This window comes from Plectropomus leopardus, chromosome 22, assembly GCF_026936395.1.
Source record: "Plectropomus leopardus strain MGB_pleo_1.0 chromosome 22, ASM2693639v1, whole genome shotgun sequence".
Classification (NCBI taxonomy): Eukaryota; Metazoa; Chordata; class Actinopteri; order Perciformes; family Serranidae; genus Plectropomus; species Plectropomus leopardus.
In genome coordinates this window covers 2,576,913-2,586,852 of record NC_142197.1, presented here as the reverse complement: position 1 = coordinate 2,586,852, position 9,940 = coordinate 2,576,913, and the positions used below count along the sequence as shown (strand labels likewise).

The following is a 9,940-nucleotide window of genomic DNA, read 5'->3' as shown; positions in this document are numbered from 1 at the left end:
GGGCAGTTTATTGTATGCCTTGCCTGAACCTCACAATCAATATTTAATAACAGACTTGGTGGACTGCTGCGGTGATGAAAGGAAAAGACGCCCTAATGTGCCCGAGAGCACATAATGTACAGCAACGCAGATATTTGTACTGCGAAGTTATAAAGATAAAAAATGCAGGTTGCAGCTTCAGTTTAAAGCCAAAGAGTCTAAAGGGAGTCTTTTTTATTAGAGCAGTGATACTCAACTTACGGCCCGCGGGCCAAATCTGGCCTCCTCAATCATTTTCTAATCCACAGTAAAAATAAAGTGATTCACACTGGGAATTGCTTTTGTACTGTTAGTGTAAATTAGGTGCCAGAGAGCATAAAACAGCATCAAAACAGAGCTTGTTGATCAAAGAAAGTGTCACAATCATCCTAAAATATGAGAAATGTCAGAAAATAGGAGAAATATCGTAAAATCCTACCTAAACTCTGAGAAAGGTGCTAAAATCCTAGAAAAATCCTACAACCCCCCAAAACACCCTAAAATCATAGCAAAGTAAAATAATAAAACCTTGCTTAAATAGATAAAGAAATATCTTAAAATCCTAGAAATGTACTAAAAACCTAGAAATGGACTAAAAACCTAGAAATGTACTAAAACGTAATAATGTCCTAAAATCCCACAAACGTAATAAAATACTATAAAAGTTCTAAAATCTTCGAGAAACGTCCAAAAACCCCTGAAGGGTCCTGCAATCCAAGAAACATGATAAACGCCTAAAAATGTGCAAAAACCCCAGAAAAGGCTTAAAATTGGAGAAACGTGTATGGGGCCGCTGCGTCTGGCCCCGGCCTCCTGTCATTTTACAAAATTGGCCCCCAGATAAAGCAGATTGAGTATCACTGCAAACACTAAATATCTGATAATTCTTCCAGAAAGCAGCCAGTTTTGTTCAGATCTTCCCATTTTCTGTGACTTTTTGAATCATTATAATCATTTCTCAGAGAAAAAACGCGTCAAACACGTCGATCCTTTTCTGTAACCGTGAAATGAAAGGTGAAAACTTTGACCTTTGACTTCTCTTTCCTCTCTCTCTACTGGGGATGCAGTTGTGACGGTGAGACAGTACGGGAGTGGATCGGACACAAAGTGGACATACAGTGGACAGGCCTCGCCCAGGACAGCGGACAGCACGGGAGGGAGGACAGCGCGGGGCCGACGCCCGATGAGGGGCCAATAAAACAGCTCCCCGATCAGAGTCGGCCCCTCTTATTGAAAGCCCAATTTCTGTGTGAGCTGAGCTTTTATCAGAGCAGCTGGGAGATAAAATCACGAGTGAACTTGAAAAAAATGCAATATTTGAAGGTATAATTCAGCATTTTGGGAAATTTTCACTTTTTGTTGCAGAGATGCCGAGTTTAGCTTCGCATAAAAAGCATCTAAATATAACAAAATCCACCCAACGGCACCTCTACAGCTGATTAACACGAGAAACCTAAAATCCTAGAAACGTTAAAAAATCAGAGAAACATCCCAAAATTCCCCAAAAATCTGTGAAATGCCCTAAAATCCTGATCATGTGCTAAAATCCCAGAAACATCCGACATTTCTAGAATTGTTAAAATGGTATTTTAGAGTTAATTTTCGGGACAAAAAAAAAAAGTTGATTATGAGCTTTTATTTGTCGCTCAGGGAGATGCTCTGCTGTTTCTGTTTTTACATGACAGTAAAAAAATTTAACTTTTTGTTTTTACGGGAAACACATAAACACGTGGAATCACACTCTGCTGGCCGTTTTTTAGGGACTCTGGAGCGACATCGCCGTTCTTGTGCAGCTTTTACACAATTTTCACAAATATTTAAACCTTTCAGCGCTGATAAAATTTGTGCAATTTCTTAATTTGGGACTGGGAAAAAAGTTGAAAAAAAATGTTCCACAAATTGCAAGAAATTAATAGATTTAAAAAAGGTTTTTTTTTTAAAAACAAAAAAAAGCTAGGGAAAAATGTCATCAGAAAAATTATATTTATAATAATCAAATTGTATATAAATGATGTCACAGAATTATTACAAATTTTGATTATTATTATTTTTCAAACTTTTTTCCTTTATTATTTTTTAAATGTATTTGATTAAAAATCCTAATTTTCTTGTACTGTTAGAAGTGTTAAAGGTCTGGTCACACCAGCATTAAAACAGCAAAATGTAACGGTGAAATAATTGTGTTTAAGTGGAAACTGGTGCGATTAGTGGATTTCCACATTTTTCGCACCTTTGTTAAACCATCGTTTTCTATCTAACCTCCTCTGCTGCAGCAGCAGACCAATGAATTTCCCAAAATGGTGAATTATTTCAGCTAAGAAAAAAAATGCATCCAGCTTGTTTGCACCCAGCTAACGTGCTTACATTTTTTTTTTTAACCATTTCTTTAAAAAACAAACAAACAACGAATTTCTCGACTGTCACGCGGCAACTTGGGCTACACAGTAATATACATACAAACACTTCGATGTATATTTACTATGTTGAGTGAGAACAGCATAGTGAGTTGTCACTGAGGATGGAGTCAACTTTACTATGTGGTAAAAAAACAAAAAACAAAAATGTGACGACGAGGGGATAGAAATGAGAGAGAGACTGTATGAAAGGAAGGAGAAAAAAGGAGAGAAAGAGGAGAGGATGGCAGGGAGAGGAAGTGAAACAGTACAACATCAGACAGCCACTGGAACATAACAACACAGAGAGAGACAAGTATTAGGAAAAATGGTTTAATATAGGAGACAGAAGCAAAAAACTGCATCACACAAGAACATACGTTTACAAAAATAATTCTGACTGCTTCAGCTACACAGTTAGTTCACAGAGAAGGACAGAGAAACCGGAAAAATCTAAACAGCTAAAAGCAAAAAAGTTTCTAATTAGTTGATCTCTTTATTAAACTAATACATTAATCCACTGAAGGTGACTAAATATTTCTATTCCTTCTTTTTCTATAATTGTCTTATCGTGTAGACGGCACAATACAGAAGTCAAATGAAACTTACCGCTGTTGTATAGACAAACTTGCTAGAACTATTTAAAAAGCAAAAAGAAAAAAAAAAGATCTGACGCTCACCTACCCTCTGTTTTTCGGGAAAAAAAAATAAAATAGAAGAACGAAAGGAAGGCAGAAAGAAACACTCAAGTGAGGAAAAAGAAGTGAAAGAAATAAAGCCAAAGATCTTCTAGAAAATCTTATATCAAAAGCCAACTTCCTCGATGCCAGCTAGAAATCATACTCGGGGACCAGTCAGGGTCAGGCCACACCACCAGGCCAGACAGCTTTTTTTCTAAGATTTTTTTGTTGTATCCTTTAATCTCCAGTATAAAAAATTCCACTGGTACAAAATGCATAAGTACAATCAGTTGTAGAAATAGGAAAGCCTGCATTTTTTGTACTTTTAAATCCCATCCAGTGACAGATTTTTCGAAGTGTTGTCAAACAAACATACATCACGCTTACAGGATCCACTGAAATGCATTGACTTTGGCTTCTCTCAAGACAATAACTACTGAAAACCTCTTTGAAAGAAACAAACAACAAAATAAAAAATAATAATTTGGATAATTTCTACAGACAACAAGCTCTTTTTTTTATCTTACGGCACGGAGAGAGAGAACACACAAAACATTTTTTCCTCAAAAAACTTGACATAAGCCATAATGCAAAGAAACGACAAGTTCAATTTTTTTTTCCTTTCAGATTTCATTGTTTGATAAATAGCACTTAAGATAATTAAGAAAGAAGGAGAACAGAGAAGTGAACAGTGACGAGATAGAAAGATTACAACGAGCATCGGCGCTGACAGCCCCTGAGGTGAGCCGCTCCACAGGAACGCTGCCCCTACGACCCTCTTGTGCTTCGACATTTAAAACAGAGACGAGATGCTTCGCACTCAGGCTGTGTGAGATTTGGCAACGTAGATTTTTGGGACACACACACACGTAGCCGTGTTAAGTCGCGAGTCGACTCGGACAGCACAGATTATGGAGCCTCCACACTTAATAAAAACGTTAATTGCGCGAGTGAGGTGAAGATGTGAAATGTGCAATTCTCGGATGCAAAAAGGTTCTGCAGCGGTTACGACGTGAAACCTGCACACGCGCTGGTCAGAAAAGTGGTCCGTTAACACTGATTGGACTGGGACGCCTCCCGCCCAGCTTTCATACAGGTAGTTATGGCTGTTTGTGCAACCCGACCGCCAGAGTCAACGAGTCAACGCGTTTCTGCAAATCAAAGATAAGTTACATTTCAACATCGCTGCGGTTTAACGTGCGATTAGGTTTTAGGCACAAAAACAACTTGGTCATGTTTCGGATAAAAATACCTGTGTTTGGCGGCACAATCCCATCTGGGATCGCAGCAATTTCGCAATAACAACCGTTTTTTATTTCACTATTTAGGCTGGAAATGCGGTGATGTCTTGATAAAAAACAACTGCTTTTTGTTGCACTATCACAGCTGGAAACTAGACAATATCTCAATAAGAACATCTGCTTAATGTCAGATTATCCGGGCTGGAAATGCAGCATTGTCTTTGTAAAAAACAGTCAGCTATCATGGCTGGAAACACAGCAGTTTCTTGATAAAAACAGCAGATTTTCGTCATACTATCTATCTCTAGAAATGCAGGGATTTCTCGATAAAATCAACTGCTTTTCATACACTATCGCAGCTGGAAACAACTGTTTTCCTTCATACTCTGCTGGCTAGAAATGTTGCAATTTTGCTGATAAAAACAACCAATTCTCATCACAATATTCCAGCTGGAAATGCAGTGATGTCTCAAATGACAAACAACTGCTTTTCACGACACTACTGTAGCTGGAAATGCAGGTTTGTCTCCATCAAAACCAACACTTTTTCGATAACAGCAAACAGCTTTTCGTTGCACTATCCCGGCTGGAAACGCAGTGACATCTTGATTAAAAACAGCTGCTTTTCATCGTACTATTCCAGCTGGAAATGCAGCTGTGTCTCAATAAAAAACAACCACTTTTTGGTTGCAATATCCTGGCTGGAAAACATGCTTTTCTTCATGCTATTCTGTCCGGAAATGCAGCAATTTCTCAATAAAAAGAAACGGGTTTTAGCACAATATTGCTGCTGCAAATGCAGTGAAGCCTCAATGAAACACAACCACTTTTTTGTCGTCACACCGTACCCACAGAAATCACAGAAATGTCTTGATAAAAATACAACAGTTTTTTGATGCACTAAACACACAGGAAACCCAGCGAGGTCTCGGTTTAAAAAACAACAGCTTGTTGTTGTACTTCTCTGCAGGAAATGCAGTGACGCTTCAATTAAAAACAGATTTTAATCACAATGACATCCACTTTTCTTCATACTATTCCAGCTGGAAATGCATCAAATGTTTTGACAAAAGCAACCAGTCTTTGTCGCACTATCCCGACTAGAAATGCAACAATTTCTCTACAAAAAAAATTACCTTTTTGTCTTTGCCTTTTTCCAGCTGGAGACAAAATGATGTCTCAATAACAAACAACGCTTTTCTTCATACTATCCCTGCTGGAAACGCAGTGATGTCTCGGTAAGAAAACAACAGTTTTTTGATTTACTAAACAGACACGAAACCCAGCGAAGTCTTGGTGTGAAAACAACTGCTTTTCATTGTGCAATCTGGCAGGAAATACAGCGAGATATTGATAAAAAAAACAACCGTTTTCCATGGCACTATCCCCGGTGGAAACACAGCGACAGGTTGCCAAACAACTCTCACGTTGGCGTCTCAAAAAGCTGCTGAAAAAACAGCAAAGACGTGTTTTTTTGCCTTTTTTTTGGGTTTGTTGGTCTCGTACCGTGTCACCACTTTAGAAACATTAACTTGTAAAATGTAACATATCCGTAGTTTGCAGAAACGTAAAAAGCCATCGTTTTCTCACAGCGGCCGGGCTGTTTAGTGGCACTGCTCATGTGTACTGCATTCAGGAAAAAAAAGTCTGCTGGCCTCCCTCCATGAGATCACATAAAGTTTGGTATTGGGTTTGGTCTTTGAGCGGATAATGAAAGCTGTATTGCCTTCATCTCGGCTGCAGCTGTTGTTTTGCCTGTGTGGACCTGCGGACGTGACCCTTTCCTCTCCAACCAACAAGCGCTTTATTTCCCCTGTCGCTATTCCAATAAGACGTCTCTGCACACAGCCCGCTTTCTAATAACCCCGGTTAGCCTGGGAGACAACAACCACACGGAGAACGGCATCCTTCAAACGCTCGCCTCCTCTCCGCCGTCTAACGAGGACAAACGGCCATTTCGGCCTCTCTGCTCCGTCCGAAATGGCGGAAAACCGACAGGTGGGAGGTTAACTGTAGACAAAAGTGACCCTGGACTCGGCACACATCACTGACTGACGGACGACATCTTCTCACTGGTTTAATACTGGTACGACGCTCCCTGGTTAAGGCGACTGGTGAGCTTCTGTAGAAAATAATGCTGCCTTTTTTAAATTTTTTTTTTTATTTATTTTTTTGCAGACCGTAAACTAGGCTTTCAGGGAGGGGGGGTATCGGGGGCAGTTGAATAGACTGACAACACTGTGCCATGTAAACGGCTCGACTATGAGAATGTCAATAACAAACTTTGGCATCTAAACATGATTTTGGCCCGTTACACCACATGAGACTTAAAAAAAAAAAAGACGTCAAAAGATATAAAAAAACTTGCTCCGGACCGTCCCGCCTCTCCTATCTGACGGCGGCGTGTGCTTTTTTTTTCCTCAAGAGATCGAGGCTCGTTTGTGAGCGAGCGAGTCTTGCCCTGTGCTTACATCATGAAAGCGAGCGTCTGAGGTGATACACAAAAGTAATGATCCCAGCCGTCTGAGACAAACGGCGCCGACTCAGAAATGTTTTTGAACAAAAAAAGGGATAAGAGGATTTTGGAGAAATAAGGCTTCGCGTATGACTATCACCTCAATTTTTTTGAGAGCGGGACGAGAGAAAACAATCAAAACAATACATGCCGAAGCCTGATGTCTGCGAATAGAGGAGTGCAAAGATTTGTGGTAAGGCTTTGATGAGTAAAAACGGCTGTACAATGGCTAAAAATATCAGTGCGTGATTCTGGTGTGTTTTTAAAGTGTGTGTGTGCACGCTGGCGGGCGGTAGCGGGTTGCTGTGGAGGCGTGTTCACACTCAGGGGCTCTCATGCACAACAAGAAAGTAAACTGTGAGGTCTGCACGAGAATGTGTGTGTGTGTGTGTGTGCGTGTCCGTGTGTGCGTGTATATAGATATATATATGACACATGGGCACTTTTTTTTTGTCCTTTTTTTCTTTTACATCTTTACAAAGAAAAAAAGCAAACATGACATTTTTCAGGCAACAAGACCACAGAATAGCAAGTTAACAAACTCTTTTTTAAATCTATATTTTAAATATGAGGGATCCATACAAAACACTTATAATAAAATACCCATGTTATCAAATAATTTCACAAGAAATACACTGACGCGCTAGGCAGGATGTACCTTCAGAATTTGGCACTAAACTCCACTGATCTTGTCTTTTTTTCTTTATAAGACATTTTGCTGAACAACAAAACACATCTAAATATTGTTTCCCACGAGAGAAATAAAATAATAATGACATTGATGCTTCACAAGCTGACATTATATATATATAGATATATTTATATTTATATATATTTTTAGGAATTTTATATAGCTAATTAACCAACAAGAAATTTAGCAAATAGGGACTCCTTAAAAAAAAACAAAAGAAGAAATAAAAAGAAAAAAAACAACAAAGTATTATAGTAATATGAAAGGCTTTGTCTATTGTTCAAGTAAACTGATTTTTTAGTCTTCTCTTGAAAAACATGAGACATTTAAGACCGTTAGACTTGTGATGAAACCACAACTAAACTCACGAGAAGCACCGACGTTAACGCAGGTTACAGGTATCTTAGTATTTTTTTTTCCTCTATACATTTAAACAGTAGAAAATATAGGTCATTTCATCATGTGCATTTAAACCACGGATTGTCTATCTGTGAGTCAGTTCAGCAAAAGGTGACACAAGTAGGTAGCATTTCTCCCACCCAAACAGGGCAAATGTCTTTTTTTATTTTTACCTTTAAACTACTCTAGAAAAAAGTGGTTCTATATATAGACTTTGAATGAGAAACAGAGCCACTTAAAATGGCCTTATCAAAAAACTTTACACTGCCTGAAAAATGTAAAAACCATTGGAGAGCTCTGAGAGAGTCTAATATTGATCAGACAGTTTTTATTCAAAACTGTTTGGAAGTAGTCTTATTTTTCAGAGAAACTGGCGCGGACTGCTTCTGGCCCGCGCTCGTGTGTGTGTGGTTTTTTTTTCCCGCCGGCGCCAGAAGCAAGATGACGCGCCAATTCCCGTAGTGAACTTTCAAGTTTACTTTAAATGAAGAAGAAAAGAAAAATAAAAACATAAAGAAGAAGAAGAAAAAAAATGCAGGAAAACATACTGAATGGAAATCACTTTGCCACAGGTTTTGTTTTTTTTTTCTCCAAAAAAATCCATAAAAATCTCAGTCTTTTTTGTTTTTGTGAAAGTTTTTCATATGAATGCAGCTTTGTATCTTTTTCACATTGATTTTAAATTTTTCTTACCCACCCCATCCTTGTCGCCTCCCTCCCTCCCTGAAACCCTCCCGGATCCAAATGAGGTCACATGCAAAAAAAAATAAAAATAAAAAAAAATAAAAACAAACATAATAAAACACACAAAAAGAAAGAAAAATCATAAAAAGTCCAAAAAAGTTGAAAAGTTCAAAAGGTCAGTAGGCGGCGGAGGAGGAAGAGGAGGAGGAGGAGAACCAGGTTATGATCAGGTGAGCTCGGAAAAGACATCAGAAAAAACAATGACGGGGGAGGACGATGACACTTTTTTTTTGGTGTTTTTTGTTTTGTTTTTGTGTATAAAGTTTTTTTTTGGACGCCACGGAGACATGCTAGGCAAACGATGAGCTAACAGGCATGGAGATGGGTTGTTCTAAAAGGGGGAAAGAAAAAACAGGGGAGAGGAGAGAGTTACACACAGAGAGCCAGAGCACCACACCACTACAGCATTTTTTTGTTGTCAAAAATCAGGAGAAACAACAACAACAACAACAACAACAAACAACAAACAAACAACAACAATGCAAACCGGCAGAACAGCAACACCACTCACTGAAATTTTTTAGCTTTCGATTTTGTCGTTTTTTTCGTTTTGTTTCAAAATGACATAATGTTATAGGTCTATACTAACAGGCACTCATTCACACGTACACAAAAAACAGAGAGCACCCAAAGCTTTATCCATCACGTCCCAGATGGATTCTGTCATTTGGGAGAAAATAGTTTTTTTGGGAGAAGGGAGGAGGGGTCTTTTCGTTTCTTTGTTTTGTTTTTTTTAAATTTGAAGGTGGGGTCGGGTGGGTGGGGTGGGGGGCTACGAACAAACAAAAAAACGTAAACACTCAAACAAAAAATAAAAAATAAAATAAAAAGAATTAAAAACGCGAGGAAAAAAGGTGGAAATCTCACAAGTGCACTGTGAAATCTGACAAGTTGATCTTACTTTAAAAAGTCTAGGAAACCAACTAACTTGAAAATATGAGTAAATGTAACTATTTTATATTAACTTTATATCTATTTGTCAGGTTTACTTAAAATTTTGCCATATTTACTTAATTTTGTGAAGTTGTTGCAACTTAAAAAAACACAAGTTAAATTAAATTAATCCTTAGTTTAAGCAACTTTAGGAAACAGTTTACTGTGCAACTTAAAAATAATAAATTAATTAACTTGTTCTTTTTAAGTGATAGCAACTTAATCAAACCAAGTTAGTCTGACTTAACAGTTGTATTAACTTGGTACACTGTAAAATCTGACAATTTGATATTACTTACAAAAAACAAATGAAAAATGTTAGTAAA

At 38.1% G+C, this 9,940-nt stretch overlaps 1 protein-coding gene across 23 annotated transcripts in view; it reads right to left on the bottom strand.

Moving 5' to 3' along the window:
* Positions 1-2,728: 2,728 nt before the first annotated feature.
* Positions 2,729-9,940, bottom strand: part of celf2 (cugbp, Elav-like family member 2) — a 282,005-nt gene continuing 274,793 nt past the window's right edge. For all 23 annotated transcript variants that reach the window (XM_088072822.1, XM_088072819.1, XM_088072820.1 and 20 more), the window contains one exon: positions 2,729-9,012. The gene's annotated coding sequence lies outside the window, so the exon portion shown is untranslated. The remainder of the gene's footprint in view (positions 9,013-9,940) is intronic.